General features: G+C 42.9%; 1 protein-coding gene across 1 annotated transcript in view; it reads left to right on the forward strand.

Annotated features, from left to right (window-relative positions):
• The first annotated feature begins 4383 nt into the window (after nucleotides 1–4383).
• Gs2 (glutamine synthetase 2) overlaps nucleotides 4384–24293 on the forward strand; it is an 87338-nt gene continuing 67428 nt past the window's right edge. The window contains exon 1 of the mRNA XM_071587347.1: nucleotides 4384–4616. The gene's annotated coding sequence lies outside the window, so the exon portion shown is untranslated. The remainder of the gene's footprint in view (nucleotides 4617–24293) is intronic.

The following is a 24293-nucleotide window of genomic DNA, read 5'->3' on the forward strand; positions in this document are numbered from 1 at the left end:
TTAGGACAATGTTGAGAACAGGACAATTAGAAAATGTTAGGCGAGAGATGGGAAGAGGAAATATAGATATTTTAGGTCAATGCGAGGTGAGATGGAAGGATAACGGGGATTACTGGCGTGATAAATATACAATAATATACAGCGGCGGGGACGAGAGCCAACGAGGGGTTGCCATAGTATTAAATAAAGAGGTAGGAAGAAGCGTGGTCAACATAGTACAAGCAGCAGATAGAAAAGGAGTTATTACTATTAGAGATGAAAGCAGAACCGACGAACTAGGTCATTGTTCAGGTATACTATACATGCCACCGAGCAACCATACGGAGGAAGAGGCTGATAGGATATACGATCAGTTAGAGGACATCATCACGTGTGTTCCTGCAGGGAAACATTTGACAGTGATGGGGAATTGAAACGCAACGATAGGCGAAGGAAGACATGGTGATGAGGTGGGGGACTAGGGTTTAGGCACGAGGAATGACCGCGGGGAGAAAGCAGTTGAGTTCTGCAAGAGACAGGGGTTAGTTATCACCAACACTTGGTTTAGACACCACAAAAGACGCTGGTATACTTGGAAAATGCCAGGTGATTCAGAAAGGTATCAGCTAGATTATATTCTGATTAGGCACAAGTTTGAGAACAGTGTGATAAATTCGCACAGCTTCCCGGGAGCGGATGCGTACTTTGGCTAAAATTTACTTATTTTGAAATTAGCGTCCGTTTCATAAAGATAAAGCAGGGGCGGCGGGTTAGGAAATGGAATGTGGAAGCGTTAAATGGATTGAAAAGGAAGGAGTACCAGCAGGCGGTAGATACAATTATGGAGGATGTCAAAGAGCTGAGTACTATCGGAAAAAATGGGAATTTATTAAGAAAAAGTTATCGAAAGCCACAAAAGACACTATTGAAACCGTTAACGCGAAAAAGACTAGGAAATCGTGGATCACAGATGAGATGATTACGAAGATGTGTGAGAGGAGAAAATGGAAGAATATAAATACAGAATTAGGCAAAATGAAGTACAAAGAATTGAACAATAAATTGAGGCGGGCAACAAATAAGGCAAAAGAAGCATGGTGGAAGACGCAGTGCGAGGATATGGAAAGTCTGCAGAGGAAGGGTGAAATCGGTGCGCTGTACATCAAAGTTAAATCACTTCCGGGAAGTAAGAAGGGAAGATCTTTGCTAACAGTTAGAGATAAGGCGGGTAAGATGATAGTTGACACAGAAAAGATCCAAGAAAGATGGAAGGAATATATAGAAGAACTGTGTCGTAAAGTACTTCGGCCAATAAGGTTAGAAATTGAAAGAGAACATGACGTAGAAGAAGATAGCTAAGGTCCAGGTTCACTCGACGATGAGATAGAAAGGGCATTAAGAAAGATATAATTAAATAAGATCGTTGGGATGGACAACATTCCTGCCGAACTACTAAAAGGTTTCAGAAAATGTGGGAGGAAGAGCCTATTTGGACTGATTCGTAGCATTTATGGGGTAGGATATTGGCTAAAAGAATTTGTGAGATCTATGATAGTTCCTATTCCGAAAAAGATAAAGGCTACATCATATGAGGACTACAGAACTATAAGTTTGATATCCCATGCAGCTAAAGTTGTTCTCTGGATCATTAACAAAAGGATAGAGAGTAGGGCAAATGATTACTTAGGGGATGAATTCCAAAGAAACTGCGGGAGATGCCGCAACAGTAACTTTAACGGAGTCATCCGCTAATATGCATTTCAATGCAACAATTTCAGAGCGTAAAAATCATTCGCCTTGACTGGGACTCGAACCCAGATCCCTCAATATCCGGTCGAGTGCTTTAGCCACTTAAGCTACCGAGGCGTCCTCTTAAATTCTGAAATTTTGGGGCTTTTAAGGGAACTAGATGTTATGACGAAATACCGTACATACAATGTCACATGCATTCGTAGTCATGCGCGAGGCGCCACTGTCCACGAGGTTAAAGCCAACTTTAAACACTTATGGTGTTTTCCCTTTGACAAATTCCAAAGAAACTGCGGGAGATGCCGCAACAGTAACTTTAACGGAGTCATCCGCTAATGTGCATTTCAATGCAACAATTTCAGAGCGTAAAAATATTCGCCTTGACTGGGACTCGAACCCAGATCCCTCAATATCCGGCCGAGTGCTTTAGCCACTTAAGCTACCGATGATGATCAGTTTGGGTTTAGGAAGGGGAGAGGTACGCGTGATGCCATTGCCGTAATGAGATTACTAATCGAGAGGAATATAGAATGCAATCTGGACTTATTTGCCTGTTTCGTAGATTTTGAAAAGGCGTTCGTGAATAGTGAATAGTGAATTGGGAAAAACTAATGAGTATATTGAAGAAAATAGGAATAGATTGGAGGGAAAGGAGGCTAATCCACAACCTGTACATGTCTCAGACTGCTCAGGTACAAGTGGGGAACGGGTGTCCGGTTGGACAGTGTTAGGAAGAGGTGTAAGGCAGGGTTGCCCATTATCACCGTTGCTGTTCAACGTATATGTGGAGGAAACGATTAAAGTGGCATGGGTAGGACTGGAGGTAGGAATGAAAGTGGGCGGGGAATTCGTAAAATCAGTTAGGTTCGCTGATGACCAAGCTTTATTTTGTCAGTCATCCAAGGGGTTGGAAGCATTGCTGAGTGAATTGGAAATTCAGTGTGATAGATTCGGGATGAGAATCAAAATTAATAAAACAAATGTTATGCGAGTACCCAGAAAGAAATAGGCTAAGCTAAGCATTGAAATAGGAGGGCAAAAACTAGAGCAGGTGGAACAGTTTACGTATCTCGGAAGTGTATTGGAACAAGAAGGTCAAAGTAGTAAGGACGTTAGGAGAAGAATTGCGCTAGGCAAAGAGGCTTTCACAAGGATCAGGGAGTTGATGACAGGGTCGTTGAGCAAGGACGTTAAGAAAAACCAGAAGACTTTGATATGGAGTGCAGTTATGTACGGCGCGGAAACCTGGTCACTGAAGCAGGTGGATAGACGTAGATTGGAGACTTCTGAAAGGTGGCGTGGAGAAGGATGGAGAAGGCGAAATGGACCGAAAGGAAGGCAAATGACGAAGTACTTGGTATGGTGGGCGAGGAGAAGTTTTTGTTGGGAGAAATCCAAAGGAGGCAGGAAAAATGGATGAAGGGCTTATTAGTCGGCTGTGGGATGTTGAAGACTGTAATAGAGAGGAGAATGTTAGCCAAACGAAGAAAGTGCAGGAAAAGGACAGGGATGTTGGACGGGACGAAGGAAGTACATCGAGATGAAGAGGGACTTGATGCAGAGTAGGTTGATGGATTGTTTTTTGTTAGTATCCACAAAATATTTATCTGGTAGTTGTGTCCATGCAAACCTACCTTAACTGGTAGATTACTTTATAATAATACATTAGTCCTTTGGTATAGGAAAAATGATGGAATAGAAATGAGCCACAGCACTTTTATTCAATTGAACTCCAATAACTCTGGGTTGAGACTAAAGTCAGCAAATTCCGACAAATCTTCCCTTGAAACCCTCAATTCGGCTCTGAAAGAGTCCTGCAAAATTAATACGTGGCATGATGGTACAAAACGAAAAATATCATATGAATTTCCAGTTTTTTTATCAATCTGAACTACTTATTAATTTTTGAAATGTGCTCTAACAATTATTTGGGACTTGGTCCCTGTTCGGGTCCGCCAATTGTGCTATTTCGTCTGAATTTTCCGACAAATTATTCAACATCATTTAATGCAAATGAGGGTAGGCGCTTCTTATGTTAACACTAATACAACTATAGCATAACTGAGCAACTATTATATACATATATAACTGAGCACAAAGAATCAGTTTTTCGTGAAAACGAAATATTATTTCTGCACCATATTCATCATGTTTAATTCTTTTGTTATTTTCCCCCACAGCCCTAAGAGAATGTATAAAACCTTGAATATATCACGCCAAATTTAATTGAAAAAATAGATTGTAAGACCCTGTTTCATCTACGTCATTCTATGGAATTACATTAATGGCTACAAATTAGGACATTTCATCAATATGACTTTACGTCTTGATGCAACCTTTTTAAAGGTGTATTTAAATATATGGCTGGGCTTATGATTGGAGTGGAAAAAAACTGCTCGTGCGTTGATGACTTTATTAATGGTTCTAGCAGTCACATTCGGAAACAAACAGGAGAGGTCTCTTAGGGTCTCACCACCGCGTGGTCGCCCTTTCCTTCCCCAAGTGTCGTCCTTTTCCCCTCTACACTACCTAGCCCCCTCCCCCCAAACCTTAACTCTCCCCGCCCCCTCTCTTGCCCGTCCGCTGTTCGACGGCTGCGCGCGCAACTACCACGGGGGATAAAACGACCGAGCGTCGCCTTCCACAGTCACAATTGTAGTTTCGACTTTCGTAGTGAGACGTAACGAGAGGTAGAAAATCAGCTCTTGAATCAAAACTTTCTGAACGAGGTAGGGAGGCTGCGTTTTAAGAGGTGGACCGCTGATCAGCTGAGGGAGGACAACCCTTTGCATCCAACCGCCCGCTTTCCCCTCCCCTAAGGCAGCTCGCCGCCCTGGGAAACTGAGCAGAGAGAAACTCTCCCTCATCTTCACCTTCAGCAGGAACAGGTGAGTCAACATTCCATGAGAGATGTTTTGCTCCGAAGTCGAGCGGATTTCTGTTCACACACTCTCTCGCCTATCGTCTGCGGAAGTAATTGTTAACGTTGTCTGATATTTCGTGTGTGTGTGCGTGTTCGAATAAGTTGACCATTACTTCCCCTCGCGCTTGAGGATAATACCGCGAAAAACCACGCTCCGAGAGAAAAAGTAAGCGCGGTAACTCTCGTCGTGTTTGGGCCGTTGCTATGGAAGAAGGGTGCACTTGCATTGTTGCCGCCCCCGCCATTCTTCCCTGGAATGAGGACAGGGTTAAACGATGGGGCTGGATCAAAACAAGACGAGGAATTCCCGCACTTCGAAAATATCGGTGCGGAATCGGTAGGGTGGGGGAAGGAATATGTTACCACCAGATTCTTTTATCCCATTTAATTAACTTGCTCAGTGAAATCCCACTTAAGAGAAGGAGAAAGGCCTTATTCTCTGTGAACTATCCAAGTTTAAACGACAAATGTGAACTGTCCATGTCTCATGTCCGTGGCTCTACTTACTATTGGCGAATATTCCAACACACTCTGCCACACGCTCCTCCTTGGCAAGGGTAAGCGAGCGGCGCGGTGTTGAATTGCACACCACGTTGTTTGCCAATCACTAAATCGATAGGGACTGATTGTAGAGTTCCACGCAGCTCCACAGATAAAAGTAACATAGGTTACAAGCCGTTTCACCTGCTCCACAGTTATAATTGGCACCCCAATAGTGCGAGACGAACTGTTCTACACAATATCCCGCGAGCCTCCCCTAGGACGTCTGGCAGGTGTTGGTAGGGTAGCATTATCAATAATTCATGCATATGATGAAGTCCTGAATCCAGTGTAATGCAGTATCGTTTATTCCGCATCCTCGCAACTCTTGTATTAATTTGTCGTGTGGGGGGCGGCGCTATTAAAGGCCTCCTAATGATCCAATGAAATCGCATTTACTTGTTTTATTTTTTCCCTCGATCGCAGGATATCGTGTATGAAAAGCCTCGATTGATATTCGCCTGAACTCTCCATTCTGAATCCATGTTGTTCGCTGGTATATAAGGTTTTAAGTGTTGATGAGTGTCATCATGGCGTTTCTAGTAGTGATATGTTCTAGGATTTTTACTAGAGGCGAGATGTTAAGGAAATAGGTCGGTAATTACTTGGGTACAGTTTATTTCCTCATTTGAAGATAGGAATTACGTTAGCTATTTTCCAGTCATGGGGAACCTCCCCGTCCAAAATTGATTCGGTAGATATGTATTCTAAGAAAGAGAAATATCGGGCCCGAGCTAATCCATGTACTCCTTCGGAAACATCTTCTAGTCTGGTGGAATTGTTTTATTGTACTGTCGTTGGTAGTGATAGGTAAATAGTCTCATAAACACTACCAATAAATCAAAATATCTTGTCCACCCGGCCCTTAGAGGAATGGAATTTGAACTACTCTTATGATCTCTTGGCGTACGCGGATAAAATACAATCGTTATGTTTTAAATATGCGTTAAGATTAGGGATGTGGTGTCAAAACTGTTCGAAGTACATACCTCTCTCGATCTAGAGGGCCCAAAGCGTTTTCCGCTCGCACTTTATGGCATTCCCATCGGAGTTGGAGTTCATTTAATTCCGCATGCAAGGTTTTACACCGGTTGGGATATGGCGGGGTCAATTTTCAGTGTCATCTTTCCATCCAACGGACAGCCTGGAGATTTTATTAGATGAATAATGATAGCACCAGTTGGGTTTCGGCAGAGGAATCTCTGATCAAATTTGTAAGATGTATATAGGAATTGTTGGCAAAGAAAATCTGAAGTCTACCGACTTCGGGAAGGGGAAAGTGCATAGATAGGACCAAGTACTGTGATCCTTGGTCACATTGTAATCGGGCCTAACATACGCACAAATATGCATGGTAATCTGCAAGCCATTGCTAGGGTGTGTGGCAGAGGGTGGTCACACACGCACTATTAAAACCCAAAAATACATTTCCCCTCTAGCGAGGTTGGGAAACGTTATTCTGATCCCTTATCAATCGTGGGAAAAAGGCATCTTAAATCTATCAGCTCTACGCTTAATCTCCCTAATTTTATTTACATGATAACTCCTCCCGTAGTACATCAGGAACCCCTGTAGCCTTCAGGAAACTACACACTGTATATACGTGGATCTTCGTGATTGGGGAAAACTACGAATGAAAACTTATTTTTTCGCGTTTTTAGATTTGCTAAATGTATTACATGGAGAGTGTTTGGAAAAAAATTGCCATAATTTCCAAATTGAGCAGGTTGCGGGGAAAAGAATAGTCCACGTGACGACTCTTTTTCGCAGTGTTACGGAGTAGTCCCGAGTTGTGTGACGCTATTAGTAGGATAACAGGCGCGACTAAAAATAGTGAATTAGTACAAATAATTCTAGTTCGACGCTGGCATCCGCATTCATTTTAATTTTCGCAAGCCGCCTTGTTGAAGTGTAGGGGTAGAATTTAGGGCAACAATCATCGTTTCGATCGTTTTTCCTAATCCGAGATAATGTAAGGGGGTCGCGGTAGTCCAGGGGTAGAGCGTTGGGCAACTGAGGGTTCGGGTTCGATTTCCGGGCGAGCCCTTCTGGGCACCTGTAGCTCCATCCAAGCTGTGTGATTTTTCGGGTACCAGGTCTTCCTGGGAAACCATAACCGGCACAGGGAAAGGAACTGGCCCCCCTACCCTGATGTGTGAATTTCACACGCCGTCGGGCTTAGTACTGGTTGAACTCTAACATCACCTGTCAAACCGACCTTCGGGTTGATTACTGTGTTAATATAATTTTTTCTATGGTGTGTGTGTATATATATATATATATATATATATATATATATATATATATATATATATATATATGTATAGTTATATATATAGTTATATACATAATATATATTATATATATTATATATTTTATATATATTACATATATTATATATATATATATATTTTTTTTAAGTAATCTACCGGTTAAGGTAGGTTTTTGGATGGACACAACTACCACAAATATTTTATTACTCCTAACTAAACACAAAATCCATCATCCTACTCTATATCAGGTCCCTCTTCATCTCTGAGTACTTTCTTCCTCCCTTCATCCCGTCCAACATCCCTATCCTGTTCCTTCCCTTTCCTCTTTTGCCCAACATTCTACCCTCTATCACAGTCTTCAACATCCCACTGCCGGTCAAAACCCCCTTCATCCACTTTTCCTGCCTCCATAGGATTGCTCCCAACAAACCCCTCTCTTCGCCCACCATACCAAGTACTTCCTCATTTGTTTTCTTCTCTGTCCATTTCACCTTCTCCATTCTTCTCCACACCCACATTTCAAAAGCCTCCAATCTACGTCTATCCTCCTGCTTCAATGACCACGTTTCCGCTCCGTACATAGCTACGCTCCATATCAAAGTTTTTACGAGTCTCTTCTTAACATCCTTACTCAAAGTCCCTGTCATCAACTCCCTCCTCCTTGTGAAAGCCTCTTTGCCTAGCGCAATTCTTCTCCTTACGTCCCTACTACTTTGACCGTGTTGGTCCAGAACACTACCGAGATACGTAAACTGTTCTACCTGCTCTAGCTTTTGCCCTCCTATTTTAATGTTAAGCTTGGCCTTTTTCTTTCTAGAAAATCGCATAACATTTGTTTTATTAATATTGACTCTCATCCCATACCTGTCGCACTGAATTTCCAATTCACTAAGCAATGCTTGCAGCCCCTTGGCTGACTGACAAACTAAAGCTTGGTCATCAGCAAACCTAACTGATTTTACGAATTCCCCGCCCACTTTCATTCCTACCTCCAGTTCTTCCCATGCCTCTTTGATCATTTCCTCTGCGTACAGGTTGAACAGCAACGGTGATAATGGGCAACCCTGCCTTACACCCCTTCCTAACACTGCCCATCCTGACTCCCCGTTTCCCACCCGCACCTGAGCAGTCTGAGACATGTACAGGTTGCGGATTAGCCTCCTTTCCCTCCAATCTATTCCTATTTTCTGCATAACACTCATTAGTTTTTCCCAATTTACTCTATCAAACGCTTTTTCGAAATCTACGAAACAGGCAAATACCTCCTGGTTGTATTCTATATTCCTCTCGATTAATAATCTCATTACTGCAATGGCATCACGCGTACCTCTCCCCTTCCTAAACCCAAACTGATCATCCCCTAAGTAATCATTTGCCCTACTCTCTATCCTTTTGTTTATAATCCTGAGAACAACCTTAGCTGCGTGGGATATATTATATATATAATATATTTTATATATTATATATATATAATATATTTTATATATTATATATATGTATATACATAATATATTTTATATATATTTAATATATGTTAATATATTTTATATATTATATATATGTATATATATATTTCATATATAATGTGTACGTATTTACCCCTAGGCCGCGTACTTACTACTGCACTCTACTAATTAAACTGAACGATGTTCCGGGAAGCGAAATGCATCTTACGATTCTCTTCCCCTTTCTTAAGTGGGGTTTTTAAGTTCGATGACCTTTAACCGACCACGAGGGGGAGAGATAACCTTACACAGCGCCCCTTCCCCCCCCCCCCCCAAACGTCGGTAGCGACACAATTCTTCCCTCCCGTGGCCCTGGACTTCGGACGTATGTTATTCATGATTTAAATGTGGATTAAGCGTCGAGTGGTGCTCTCGCAAACAAGACGCCATTCTTATGCTTACTCGCGCGGACAATCTTCCTGGAAGTTGGGCATGGAACATTATCTGGGGCCTTTTCTTAGGGCCGTCTAAGAATTCCAACACTCGTTGTGGAATTCTTAGGCGGAGCATCATTGCCTGAATTTCTTATTGCGATGTGTATAAACTTATGAATTGTATGTACGATTGTTGATTGAGGACTCGTCGGTCGAATTTCAATGTTAATTTGCATGAGTACGAATCCATTGCAACTGGTATAATTTGGCTTGGCATATGTTTGAGAATGAAGACTAATTTTTTATACCGACCTTCTAAGGTTCGAATGCTCAAATTAATTGAGACTGTGTGAGAAACAGACGGTATGTAAACGCAACGATCGAGGTCTTTCAACAGTTGAGTACGGCCACAGCCACAATCAACTCTCCCGCCGGACTCCATTATGATGATGGTTGATGTTTGGTTGTGTCTACTGTCGAGGGTCTAATAGGGTTTTGTAGTGTTGTGACATTGTTCATTCCTAAGTGACGAATAAGAAGGGAGTGTTTTTGTTACGAGATAGTGGTCGTTTTCTTTGTAGGCGTTGATCCTCCGTGGATTTTGTGTGTGTGATTTTAGGGTCGATGGATGGAGTTGAAGTGATTTGTTTTCTGGTTTGGGTCGCTCACGTTAGGAGGCTAATGTGTGATAGCGTGACCGATATCGCCGGCCCGTCCGAGGGAGGACGGGCTCTATTTTTGTGGCCCTGGGAAACTCTCCTTGTGGCACGTTTCTTATCACCCAATTACTGACATCTCGCGCGTGTTTGTAAAAATATTTTTTCTACTTTAAATAGAAAAGCGTTTCGGTAACAAAACGTGCTTAAGCCATTCGTAAGAAACTGTGTGATAGAATATAATCCACAGTTCTCGAGTGATGCGTGTAAGAAATTTGTGTAATCGGGCAGTGAATTTCGAAGTGACTCCTAGGCTCCGCCGCTCTTTTGTGGGTCACTCGTCGGTCGATTTCAGGATGACCCGACGGATGTCATCACCCACCCTAGTGTGTGTGTGTATCGCAAAGGTCACGCAATGGGCAATTTCTGACGTTTTCGCTTCCTCGATCGTAATTTGTCTAGTGAATCGGTATATACCGAGACAGAACTCTTGAGTCGTGTATGAGAAAACAGCTGGTGTTGGGAATTTGCGTGTGAACTGGATATTTAGAAGATTGCGATCGAGGCGACGGTTCACCAGAAGAGAGGACGGTCGTTACAGTATCGCTCGCTAATTGGATAAGCTTTGGTGTATTCCGTGTCGCTTCCTCTTTGCAAAAATTCCCTGTAATTGTGGAATCGTGAAACGAAATCTTTTGTGAGTCCAAGGGGCTAATGAAAGTATTCGTTGCGATTCCAATCCAAACATTAGCATGACTGTGACTGCGATCACCAATCGCGATGTATAGTATAACCTAACCAAGGGTGTTGTGGTTTTCTCACACAGGAGCGGTTTGAAACCATAAAACATGTTCAACTATCGTTCACATCAACATGTTACATTGCAACCCGCCACTCGGCAGGCGTGTGGCAGGGGGAGTCAAGTAACCATCCATTTAAATGTATGGTGATTACGATATTCGGGATTTACGATTTGTCGCAAATAAGTCTGTTCAGTAGTCAATTTCCCTTATTCTTCCCGCCGACCAAAATAATGCTGTGCTTAAATTATACTCGAATTACTATGTACTTTTCTGATGAGCCATGCGTGTGATCTTTGCGCTGTAATTGTCTCCCAACGTATGCCGTGCAAATAGCATAAGACTTCTGTTTCACGTCGACATGAATACCCCATGATCCACCAAAAAGGTGTGTGGCAGGGGGTGCAAGCACCAGGTGTGATCGGCCCGCTGTTTGTTCGATGAAACCTAAATGGTTTTTTGGGAATGTAAACAGTGACGTATGATAAGTATTAGATTTCAAATTATTTTGAAACTGATTTTGATTCGTTGGCTCGTAAGCTTGAATAGATTCCCTTATCTTGTCAAATTTCCCAAACCTCGCCTGTTTTCCATAAAGGACAACCCCAAGGGCGCTCTAGCAAATAATGGCTCGTCGTCTCACATGGGCGAAAAGGTGTGATGTAGTCATGTTAATGGGCCCTGAGAGACCCTTTTTTGCATAGCGTCGGCAGGGAGTGGGGTCAGGCGCATGCTGCACTGTCATTCCCAGAATTCCCTCTTCCCCCCTTTCCGAGTTCCGAGAAATCTTAAGTCCTTTCTCCCCCCTCTATCAAATATCTCTTAATCTCGCACCAACCATTGTTGCCCATCACGTGACGCGTCCTTGTGAAGTGTTTTTTTCGCGATTGAAAGTACGTCCCCTTTCCCCCACCCCCGCACCTGCGTTCAGGGTAGCAGTTTCCACCAATCGACCGATAAAAAACGCCCTTCATTCGTTCCCATTGCAACCGGATGAAACAGGCTCCCAATCCTGCTATCTCCTTCTCCGCGAGCCTCTTCAATTCGTGAGACATTTCATTCACTTGGTTTCCTCATCGTGAGACGTCTTAAAAAGAGAAAGAGAATAAGGGATAGAGAGAGAGAGAAAGATCTCGGGAAAAAATCGCTCTCCCAGAAAATGGTCTCTTATACTGTAATACGATCAATTGAGGAAGTTTTTAATCTGAAAACGGGTCAAAGGATTTTGATGAAATGGGGTGGGTATTAATCCACCAACCATTTTCGGGTGCATATCTTCACGTCACCGACTTCGAGGAAGATTTGAGTGAAAAGGTGAAGTTTTTGAATTCATTATGAGAATAATTTCAACTGTTCTTTTCAAATTAATGAATGAGAGCATAATCATGAGATTTAGAAGCAATGCTAATTTAAAAGGAGCAATATTACTCGCACTTCTCGTTTTGAAGTTATATAGATTCCTATAGTCAATAATAAGGAAACTAGAAATCTCCATTAACATTAATTAATTTACCTAACTTCACATTTACACCCAACATCTCACACGTCTTCATACTTTTAGTTGCATAAAAATGTTGGTGAAAAATTTAAATAAAGTGATATGTTTTTTTTGAAAAAAAATTTTCCTTTAATTTGAAGAATCCATAATCCTTATCGTTCATCTCTGCTCAAAATAATTTAGTCTCATGGATCTTCGAGGAGTACAATTTTGTATTTATCTCGCAAATTAAAGGACTGACCTACTGGCGCGGCGTCTGAACCGTTATTCAAATAAAGTATGGTTTTTTCCGCCATTTACGCTACTTCGTGTGAGAAATTTATCGAACGTCCTCCCATTTTGTAATTTTTAAATTATATTTAGAATGTGCACCATTAAATTTGGTCGCCATGGAAACCCCATCCATCGTTGCCGATGGATCAATCTCCCGAAATATGGCGAACGTCGAAATCGTTTCATATCTCCAGGAAGAAAAATCCTAAAGTACTACATTAACACCTCCTTATCGAAGAATTAATATGAAATTGATAATGGTTTCCAGCGAATGACATCATTTTCGGCTTGCAGGAACACTAAGTAAAAATTCTTTATACATGTACTTAATTGGTGAAATAAGTTGTCGGCAGTTGTGAAACAAAACCCTTATCGTTTGTCGTACGAAAGGAAAACTTAAGCGGAGAGGGTGCCGACAACACAACAAATATTTTTCCTTCCGTAGTTGTCTCAAATTGGCCTGTAGCAACCTACTCACTTCAACTGACATACCGGCTTGTTCTCGTAGAACATAAATGACATCCGTCCCTTGCTCATTTGGGTACAGCTGGGGTGAAAGCCCTCCGGCTGCAGTTCACTGCGAATTTCCTTGACGACGGGGGATGTGAGATAGGGGTTGTTCGGGAAGGGAGGGAGGGGGGAGGTAGAGGGCGCGGCGTCCGATCGATCATACCCGTACGCACTCTCCCCTACTTCCCCTCCCATCAACCTATACTCCCCCCTCTTCCCTCCTTCCTCCTCCCCTCTACCTTCCCTCTACTTCCCTTCCTCTCCCCCCTCTCTCTCTTTGGGAAAACATTCAAGCGTGCCATGACCTTAAGAGGAGACGAGGGCTGTTTGGTAACCATGGTGAAGGCTAAGGCCGAACTCAAGTGAAGGACGTATCGTGGCAACCGCGGGCGGCCCGCCGTCGTAAAGTGAAGGAATTTTTCTGAGCGTCTTCTCATAAGGAGTGCGTGGACGAAATCTTCTCTCAAGGTCACAGATTTGACAGAGAGAGAGCCTTCGTCTCTGCTGAGGTCACGTCACAGCTTCCCCCGCGACCTCTTCCATGGACGAGTAGAATATCTCAGTGAAATAATAACTCTCTTCGATTGATTCGAATCGCCAAGCCGTTGCGTGCGAGAAGACTGGTGGGAATGGTTTGAGGGAGTGTGGAAGAACCGAGTAGAAGTAGGTCAAAGGGCTAGTGAGTTCTTGTGATGGAAATACATGTCGCTCTCACGAAAAAAGGACAATGTGGAACACCATGTATAAAAGAAATTGCGATAGCGCTAACCAAACGGCATTTACCGACCTTTATTTAAATGATGTTAATAGACTTGGTGGAAAAATCAAATGAATTTGCGTTTCCACAGAGTAAAATTTAATATTCATCTAGTTTATCGTCCCAGATGATGATGCTAAAATCTAGCGAAAGTAGTCGACGGTAAAAATTGTCCCACCGCGGTAGGGGTTACGATATTCGGGTCAAAATTAGTCAGGTGTGTATTATACCTCTGCCACGCACCTAAACGGTGGATTTCTGGGTATTAAAAAATAAATAAAATAAAATAGAACTTCTCTGCGGAAACGCAATATTATTCTGATTCTTCCTCGTTCATTTTAAGTAATGGAATTCCACGAAGTATCAGTCTCTACTCTCTCTCAAACAGTTTTAAAAAATGGCGACTCAGAACAAGTAAGAAATGATATTCTGAAGACAGATGGGCACAGTTGTTGGCCGATTCAAGTGCCCTATAACCCGATACCAGGTAATACTCACTCACTCACTGGATAAGAGACAACACGATAGCCCATGTACAAAAGTGCTGCATCAGTTAGTATATGCACATAAAAAACGTAAAAGGAAGAAGATATTGTCTTCCCAGTTGAAAGGGCCAAGTCTACCGCGCCATTGAATTAAGCGTGAAGAGTGGAGGTAAATGAAAACTTGTGGCTTCATAGTGACTAACGTGAGGTTCTCTTGTTCCTTCCTTATACCATATTACATAATGTTAAATTTTGTTAAAAGTTTTATAGATATTGTTTTGCAAGAAAGTTGTTATGTTACCCTTTTGGTTAGTCAACTAAGTTAACCCTGGAAGAGTGCTTAAGACATCAATCACTCTATTAAGGTGTGGGCTAGGCGAAAACGTGGAAGAGGACAGCGTCTTCGTATTCCAAAGATGTGGATGTGGTTGTAGTTGGTTGTATCTGTGAGCGCGTTCTCATGCAACGATTATCATTGGCATATATTTCACAGGGGGTTCTCAAAGAAGTTTCATTTTTTTGACAGCGGCAATAAAAATGTTAATTTGAAATATGATTGATAATTTACTTAATTTGGCCTTGTGAAATATAACCTTAATCTTTGGGTATGAATGCATAGATTTCTATCATGTTCCACTATGCATCTTAATGCAGATTAAAAAAATAATATGTCCTCTTCTTTTAAACCCTATACATTATGTGATCTCCGTTTTTGTAGAGATCTGATCGATGAATCGAACAATACGAGATTACGTATAAGCGTAGATTACGTAGTAAGCTGGAACTTCTGTTTTAGTATTGTGAATTGCTGTGGTGAACACACCCGCTGCCAGACACCTTACCTGTGGCTTATATGGTAGCAATCATGTTGCTGCAGTCTCGATTCTTCGATGAACCCTGTAACTTAATTAAGCACTCCATGTGTTCCGAGATCCGCCCAACATGTCCCTACGAACACTTAATAAACGCGACATACATAAGTAGAATTAAGAAAAGGGTGTTTGGATTTCACCACGTTTTATTGCGGTACGACCTGTTTCCGTCTTATGCGTGAAGAAGACGTGAAGGTGCCCGCTGATTTCGCAAATATGATGTGTAACCTGCAATAAAGTTGGTGAAATCCACGAAAGTTTCGTCAGATTTTTCAAGATGCGATTTCACTCATAGGTTGAAGAGTCTGATACCATTGAACGGACGACATAAGTCCTTCCATCCTTAATATTTAGCATGGCTTCTGCCTTCCTCCCTCTCGCATTCCGTTCAAAATGTCTCATTTTTATCTACCCCCCTGTTCCACCCTTATCTAGCATTCCTCTCTCTTATCTCACGATCGTGCTTGCTGCAAGCAAGCGCCGTTGGCAGTGGAAAGATTTTGGACGAGTTAATCATGTACGGTGGAATTTGACGGTTAGGAGTCAGAATACTCAGCTCAACACACGACCAAAATTGAAATGAACCTAAAAGTAGTAGTACTACCGATCAATTAACTCTGTCGTCGGGCGGTGGCCTGTAAAATGCGTATACGTAGATCCGTTCGGATTCGGGACTTTTAGTTGAACAACAAACACTTTAAGAACCGTTATCTGAAACTATCCCAGGCGTTTTCACGAAAGAGTTTTTTCAACTTCCATAAAGACACCGCTCCCGATTCTGTTTACACAGTCATTTCTGTTTACCGAAACTAATTTTGGAAAGATTTCGCTGGATTGCAGTGTGGATGACCAATTTTCGGTTCTAATAATTACTTCCACGACTGTTTCGATTAATTTTGTGATATTCAGAGGCTTTAATATTTTAAAAGTCGGCTGGTGGCTACTGGCAACCGTTCTCATTCGTCTGTCGGTGCATGAACATCCTGGGAAATGATGAGAGTCATCGGTTGCGTCAAGTGTGGATGATTCCACATATTTTCCACGGAAAAATAATTTTTTTTTAAAACTGTGGTAGTTTTAGCGAGGATTTGATCTCAATTTGAAACCCCATTCCAAAATCGATCTCTTCGCTGAATTACTGAAATGTCACATGATGGCATTTGGTTTCACCCGCATCTGCAGAATACACCTCAAGCTGCCGCAAGGGCAATTGGCGGAGGGTGTTGGGCTATCAGTCAAACATGCAGAATTATTAGTTCTTTCTCACACTAGATTAATACACACATTAGCCCACATTATTCAAACAAGTCTCATGCTTATGCATTCGTATTTACAGGTACATCATCCACACAATATTATGCATTCGTATTTACAGGTACATCATCCACACAATATTTGATGTTCTTAACCAATTCATCTAATTCTAGTGTAAAAGTTTTTAAAATTATTTTTTCCGTGGTTTTGGGTTCGATTATTTAGAACCTGTCCGTAACGGTGTCTTGTCTATTTCGCTGTATTATTCCGGGAGTAGGTATGTGATGGCAATCTTCGTCATCATGTTTCGAATGTAGCCATGCCCGGTTTAGTTAATAGTATTTTGTTTTATGTTAAGTATCCTGCTAGCCACCGCTCGGGCGTGTGGCAGGGGTAAAATAAACACCAGACTAATTTTGACTCTCATATTTTTTACCCCTACCGCGGTCGGGCAATGTTATTCTGGTACCTATTTTTTTCCTGGAAAAAATAACATCTTAAATCTATCCGTTCTACTCCTAATCTGTTTAATTTTATTGGTATGATATCTCCTACCGTAATACGATGGGGATAATAATGTATTTTAAACATCACTGCTGAAGAGATATCCTTCCAATTTCTGCAGGAGATTTGAACTGTAAATTAACCTTCGCTCCGTGAGTGATTCCCAGCCTAGCTGCTCTAATATTTTGGATACGCTGCTCAATTTATCGCAACAACAAATGTAGCACCTCTACGCTGCACGCGATCCGATTCGGCAGTCAATCTAACTTCGTGAGGATCCCATAGCATATTCGGAAGCATCGAATCTCTCCCCTGCCTCCTTTCGTCGCCCCTTCGTTACTTGCAGATTGCCGAAATCTGAGACTGACGACCCCTACCACCCATCCTCCTCCTCCGCGCTTTCAGACTTTTATTTTCCGCGAAGGGGAATAAACGGGCTTCCGCCAGCATTCCGTGTCACGAGGGTGTGCATATGAACAGTTCGCGAGATAGCCTGGGAGAGAGAGAAAGGAGCACAACTTGATGACGAGGAAGACATAGGGGGCGGACCACGGAGGCTTATCTAAACCGTGACTCAAAAAACTTCCCCCTAGATAGCGACTGTCGACGACCATTTGTCCTCCGTCATATGACCACTCCATGCGGAAGTTGACACGTTTTTTCATTTCATAGAGCGCGTGATGGCCGCATCGAACTATAATCCTAGCGTTTCTTTCTTTGTGGTTTTGATGCCCAGGACCGCGGATTACCTTCGCCCCCCCCTCCCCCCCCTCCGGAAACGTACCCACTGGGTTTCCGCCAATCCGGAGGTAGTGGAACCTTGCTGGCTGCTATGACTCCGCTTATCCGTCCTCGTATGCAGGAAAGATGCCGTAAGAATGGCGCCAAAGAGCGCCGCGTAAGGAACGACATTGTAATCGTATGAAATGTTAACCAATGCGTCACAGATTTTAAGGTGCACACTAGCATCTTTGACGAGTTGTATACAAGGACCAATCAGGATTGACCGCAGCGTGAAGGCGTGATTGTTGACGGACTGTAAATAATGTTTTTTTTACAGTTCACCGCTTCGTCACATAGTTAATAATATCGCGCATAAGTAAATTGAATTTGAGACACCAGGGTGATTTTAATCTAGTAAGATGTAGGTTGTTGATACTGCTGCCTTTTACATTTGCACATCTTTGTAGTGTCTTCGGTGACGGCGGTCGAATGCTATCTATTAATCTGATGTTTCCGCCACTTCTAGTTGAAGTCTTCATTCGGCTTCCTGGTATTTTCGTAATCGGTTGTCCCACCACTGACAACACCTTCACCCAGCGTCTTGGAGAAGTCTCCAGGGTTCAGGGTGACCGGAGTGACCAACGCGTTGGAAACTTGTCTTTTTATACAAATAGCATCATTACGGAACCTTGGTTTTATTTAACGAATAGTGGCGACATGTCCGAATGTGAAAGCCAAGTAGAGAGAGAGAAGGGTGCTATTTCGAGTCCGTTACATTTGTCCTTGAATATGCGATGAGTATACATGGGCCCTTCGCAGGATTTCGCAAACGAAGAGATAATCCGATCCGTTAATGTCTTGGAACGATCAAAACCCGTCACGTTCACCTACACAGTACCTCGCTGATGGTCTCAACGAACGTGTGGCAGGGGGTGTTATATCACCCACCATACTACGCAGATTTAGCCCAATGCTCCGCAAATTCATGGCACCCCGTGGTTCACCGAAGGGGCTCGTGGTGGAAGGGGGACGAGAATTGCAGTTAATTTAGGGATAAATTTTCCCTGGCACTATAAAGAGATCATACATCATTGGGAAACATAAGACAAATTGAACTTCCCACGAATGGCATCCCTCATCGGTGAACGATTACTCTCATGGTTGGTGACCACACGTCCTAGTCTCGTGTTCTTGTAGTCCAAGATGAAGTTGTAGATGCATGCATCACGTAGATTGAGGGTAGGGATTCCGCACTCGTAAGGGGCGTCGGGGCACGCTCAGTGGAAAATTCCTCCTGCCCCTGCGTTGGTCTCTCTTCCGGGAACAACACGGAGGTTGGAGGGGGGGGGAGCAGGAACGGAAGCGCGGGGTGGGAGAACGCTCCAAGGATCCTCGAATAGCAGCGATGGGGTGGCGAGTGCAGTGGTATGAGGAAGGGAAGCGAGGTAGGGGAAGGAGGGCCAGGGCACGTGCTCAGCGAGTGGTACTACTTTCCCCTCCATTCCCCTCGAAAAGGATTCCTCCCCTAACTCCCTTCGCCTTCGATCAGCTGTTCTCCCTCTCCCTTCCCTCGAAAACCTTTCTCTTGGGGGGAACTTCTTCATTTCTTCTGTTCTTACAGCGAGGTAGAGAAAGAGACCAAAAAATCCTCTTCCCCCCTTCCCTCTGCTCCTACTCACCTTCACAGAATATCCGTGCCTCCTTCAGGCTGTTGCCATGGATACGATGTGCCCGTGAGGCTGTTGCCATGGCTGCAAGCGCCCGTGAGGCTGTTTCCATGGATGCAAGTGCCCGTGAGGCAGTTGCCACGGCTGCAAGAGCCCGGTTTCGTTCCCGGGTCTCCGGCGGAGGGGAGCATGGTCTGGGAAAAGCGAATGACGCCATATTTATTTTCACGCCCATCTCTCCTATGAGGACCTATTTTCGCGCTCCCTGCGGTTGGAGCACGTAGTAATCATAAGCCAATATATTACTATCATGCCTGCATAGAAAGAATTGTTTTCCCAATTATACAGTATGGAATGGAAATCCGCCCGCCTTATATGAACGAACAAATGGCGTTGCGTCGCTATTGGAATGGCCTTGTTTTGGGGGACATTGAAGGAGCACGAAAATTAAGGTCATTACTATCATCAGCATCCTTTCTTCCTTCCTCCCTTCCTCATTCCGTGAAAAATGCCTACCCTTTACCCCACTCTCCCACTCTTGACCACCATTCTGCCCTCTTCATCTCGCCATCCTCTTGGGATGCATGCAAACTATTCCAATTCAACCCTGACGCAAGACTGGGTATAATTCTGGCATCGCGCATTAAATTGGAAAGAGAGACTGAGAGAGACCACGGAGAGGCAAGAGACCCACCCATGTGTACGGCCAATCTTCACTCGCGGAGCAATGACCTGCGTTTATAATCATCAATTACTCCCAATGCCTGGTCCCCTAAGGTTCCTCGGACGGGGTTCCTCCACACATTTTATTCCATTGTAATGATTTTGTTTTGCTACCGTAAATTAACTATTTGATTCTGAATCTAATTGCCAGACACCAAATACACCCTATTACATACCGTCGCGCAGTGCAGGTAGGGTAAATATTAATCGCAAGTCATCTCCTGCAAGCCGTAAAGGGAACGTGTGGCAGGGGGTGTTATGTCACCAATAGTTAGAGCAACTGACTATTTAAATCAGGATGTAGATTAGACGAAGGAAGTTTTTCGCTTGTCAAAGTCGTTGTATCGAAACCAATTTTTGATGGCAAATTGAGGAGGGAAGGCGAGATAGAAGTTGGAATACAAAAGACATGTTGGGTGGATAACCTTCCAACAAATCACCATCATTATTTAATTCCAAAGATAAGTTTACTGCAGCCAACCACCCTTCTATTATGTTTTCAACTAATCCATTTGTGCCTCAGGGTGTTCATTCCATCTAGTTCTTTGTCTTTGAGTTCTCCATATTGTCCTTTCCCTCACTTTGTGTATCCAAAAACGCGTAATCCTCAGCATTCTCCTCGAACACCGTGTTTCAAAAGCTTCTCATCTTCCCTGGTCCACTATTCCAATCTTCCATGTCTCTGATCCCCAGCTAGTCCACATTGAAATATAATATCGTTAACTGTTGATCGAAAGACTAAAAATGTCATATTTTATACATGTAGTTATTAGTAATATTTAATTGATAAGCCTAAAATTAAATATTTAGAAGGATGGAGAAGTAAACTTTGCCATTTCAAATGATTCTCGCCATTTTCTATACAAAAGCATCATGACCAAACAGCCGAAACGGAAGGAATGGTAGTCTGAAATATTATTTTTGCAAGTGCGTATCAGCAACAATATCAGCCTGTTCCTGGCAGTTGCATTTTTTTTAACTTTGGTTGTCCGTGTAAAATCCGCTGATGAATCGGTTGGTCCCGTCGCGACAGAAAAAAATGAAATGCGAGTAACAAATGACAGCTCTTGGGAAACATGATAGAACAAAAGGTTATTCGCTGCGTTTTATCCGTCGCCCGTAGCAATAAGACATCATCGAGCCCAGCCTCTAGACGAGATTAATTTTTTTAATGAAAAAACATAACATGAACGCATCCGGCCTCACTCTCCCGTATCACTCCGTCCCCCTCTACCACTCCCCACTCCTCTAGGGGCAAGCCCTTCCGCGACTGGAAGCCTCATTTCAGCGAGACGGAGTTTATTGGGGGGAGGGGGGGCAACGGGGAGGAAAAAATGGCTATGGGTGACGCTGGGAAAGACGCCATGATATCGTTTAAACAGATGCGCGGATTCGGAAGGGGACCGATGTGACCCGAAGGTCAAAGTCTTATGCGAATGGAACACTTGAGCGGTCATGTACGTCCCAGAGGGAGGAGGAAGATATACTAGCCGAAAGAGATTGAATGTGAACTGGTACGTAGCATTAGACTGCCTCCTCGGACCATATCTCAGATTCCGTTTGTTGGATACCTCTGAACAACTTACTCATAGCGAGCGAAAAAAAAGGAGGAAAATTTTCCAATTTTCGTCATAAAAAATTTGAAATTGAACTTAGCAACAATTTCATCGGCTAATCCGGAGACTTAAAGGAAGGAACATTTATGTACTTAACATATCCTGTGGTTATTTACGAGAAATTTGATTCCAATCCAGAGACGTTGATCTTTCACGTAAATATCCACAGGAAATGTGTGCGCATTATTGTTTTCTGCTGTTTCCACGCGTGTCGCTAAGCAGTGTCCCCTAGTTTGTCGTAAAAGTTTAAAAACGGACGATGGTTTTGAAGAATATTCCTCATTTTTTATTTCTTAATTGTCAAGGAAGTAAGAAACTAGCCTTACATTAGCTTAAAACATCCACGGTTTTCTATCAAACAGGAAATTATTATTGATAGAATTAAGGACTGAGCTCTAGCATCAAGATGCGGTGCGTGAATTTTACTTGTCAGCCAGGTAATAAGAGCAAGGAATGTGTCGAGATGCGTAGCATATAGTTTTCTTTAGATATGCATATTAACGCAGGAATAGTTAGAGGCGTCATGACTACCTCATTAAAGACTTTTTCCAATTACTTATATCAGGTTATTAAATATATTGGATGCAGACTCGGTGCTGAGCCCTGGATAAATAAATCCTTTTACACGATCCATCTCCACTTTCGCGCATGCGCTAATTCTTTGTTTTGATTTCGCCGTTGGCAGTGTTTACGATCGAATTCAAACAACCATTAAGTAGTCGTCATGTCAGACGCCGTATATGGTTCTCACGAGGAAATGGATGTCGTTCTAGAGATGTTTTAATGCAGCATTGAAAATCGAATTGCTCTCAATGCAACAATCGCAGAGAGTAAAAATCATTCACCTTGACCGGGATTCGAACCCGGTCAAGATGAAAAAGGTAAAACACCCTTAGTGTTGAAAGTTGGCTTTCATCTCGTAGACTGTGGCGCATGGCTACGAATGCCTGCGATATTGTATGTACGGTATTTCGCTACAACATCTTGGTCTTCAAAACCCCCCAAAATTTCGGATTGTAAAAGGAAGCCTCGATAGCTTAACTGGCTAAAGGACTTGGCCGGACAGCGAGGGATTCTGGTTTGAATCCCTGTCAAGTCGAATGATTTTACTCTCTGCAATTGTCCCATTGTAATGCTTATTAGTGGATGACTCAAATAGTCACTGTCGCGGCATCTCCCGCAGTTTCTAGTGAATTGTACTCATTTTACGAATGCGGTTGCCTCATTTTTTTAAACTGTACGATTTTAAGTATCCTGATTACAGCTCTTGAATATAAGCATCGTGTAAATCGGACTGCAAGAGGAATAGATCTAAATATGGAGCTCTGTATAGCCGTGGTTCATAAATTGGGAATTTGGATGAATAGATTCTCAACGGGAACCTTGAAAGACAAATGAAAAAAATAAAAGTCTGCATCCACATAATTTACCCAAAGGGTCCATTGCGGGTTGGGTTAGCGCACCAGCATTTGATTCCTAAATAATATTCTGTGGGAATCCCCGAGGAAAATAGAGCGCGTTCAAGTTTGAAACGTGACATCACCACTACAGTAAATGACGTCATCCCATTTCTTGATGCGAACGAAGTATAGTTTTGATTTCCCCCCCCCCCCCCCGTTGGATAGAGCCCCACCGTTTTTCCTCCAATGAGGTTGTTGATACTGCTTCGGAACGGGACCCGTTTATTTGCCGGTCATTCTCAGCGTAGCTCCGCGACCGGCTGACTGGCGTATCGACCGACCACTTCCTGCTGCCTGTCTGTCCCCTCCGCCCTTATTTCCCCCCTCCCTTGCATCCTCTCTGCGTTTCCCCTTCCTCCGTTCACGTAACCCCCGCGTCCTGAAGATTCTCCTTCGTTATTCCTCCCCTCTTAGTGTATCTGCCATGCAATCCCATTTCAAATGTTCAGAAGGCAGAATGGGAGAACAAGTGCGTGAATTATTCAAGTTTTATCACCGGAAGTGGAAAACACGAAAGGATTGTATATGTCGCGAATATTTTTCCCTGAAATCTTCAGGCTGACGTGGACATAAAGCTATCAATCAAACTCTAACGCTGATAACTTTATTTTTTACATTATTAAGCAGTTCCTAATCAGTTTTCATTATAATTTTCCTAGCCCACACCACGCTTGTTCTTATGTCATAATATATTCTCCATATAGTTGGAAGAGTGCGAGTTATCATAGGCGACCCATTCATTTCCTCATACTGACATACTAACGTATTAATTTCTCGTGCTCCATCGGACTCCATTGGAAGCTTGGAATTTCAGAGTGCTTTGTCAATATGTGGCGCGGGGTCATATTCGATCTAAAAATGTTATTTACCGTAGGTTTTGGATTGACTACTCAGAGATAATTCCCTTACATCTCCTTTAAAAACATAACCTGACATCCAACACTACAATAGGCCCCTCATCGATTCCGCATCCTCCCCCCCTTCCTCCCTTCATCCACTCCAATATCCCTAATCTACTCCTGTCTCTTCCTCAAATGCCGAACATCTTTCCCTTTGTCACAATCTTCAACATCCCGCTGTCAATCAAAATGCTCTGCATCCATCTTTCCTGCCTCTTTTTAATTTCTCCCAAAATCCCCTCTCCTCCCCCAC

The sequence above is a fragment of the Hetaerina americana genome, unplaced genomic scaffold (assembly GCF_022747635.1).
Source record: "Hetaerina americana unplaced genomic scaffold, ioHetAmer1.1.p SCAF_3, whole genome shotgun sequence".
Lineage (NCBI taxonomy): Eukaryota > Metazoa > Arthropoda > Insecta > Odonata > Calopterygidae > Hetaerina > Hetaerina americana.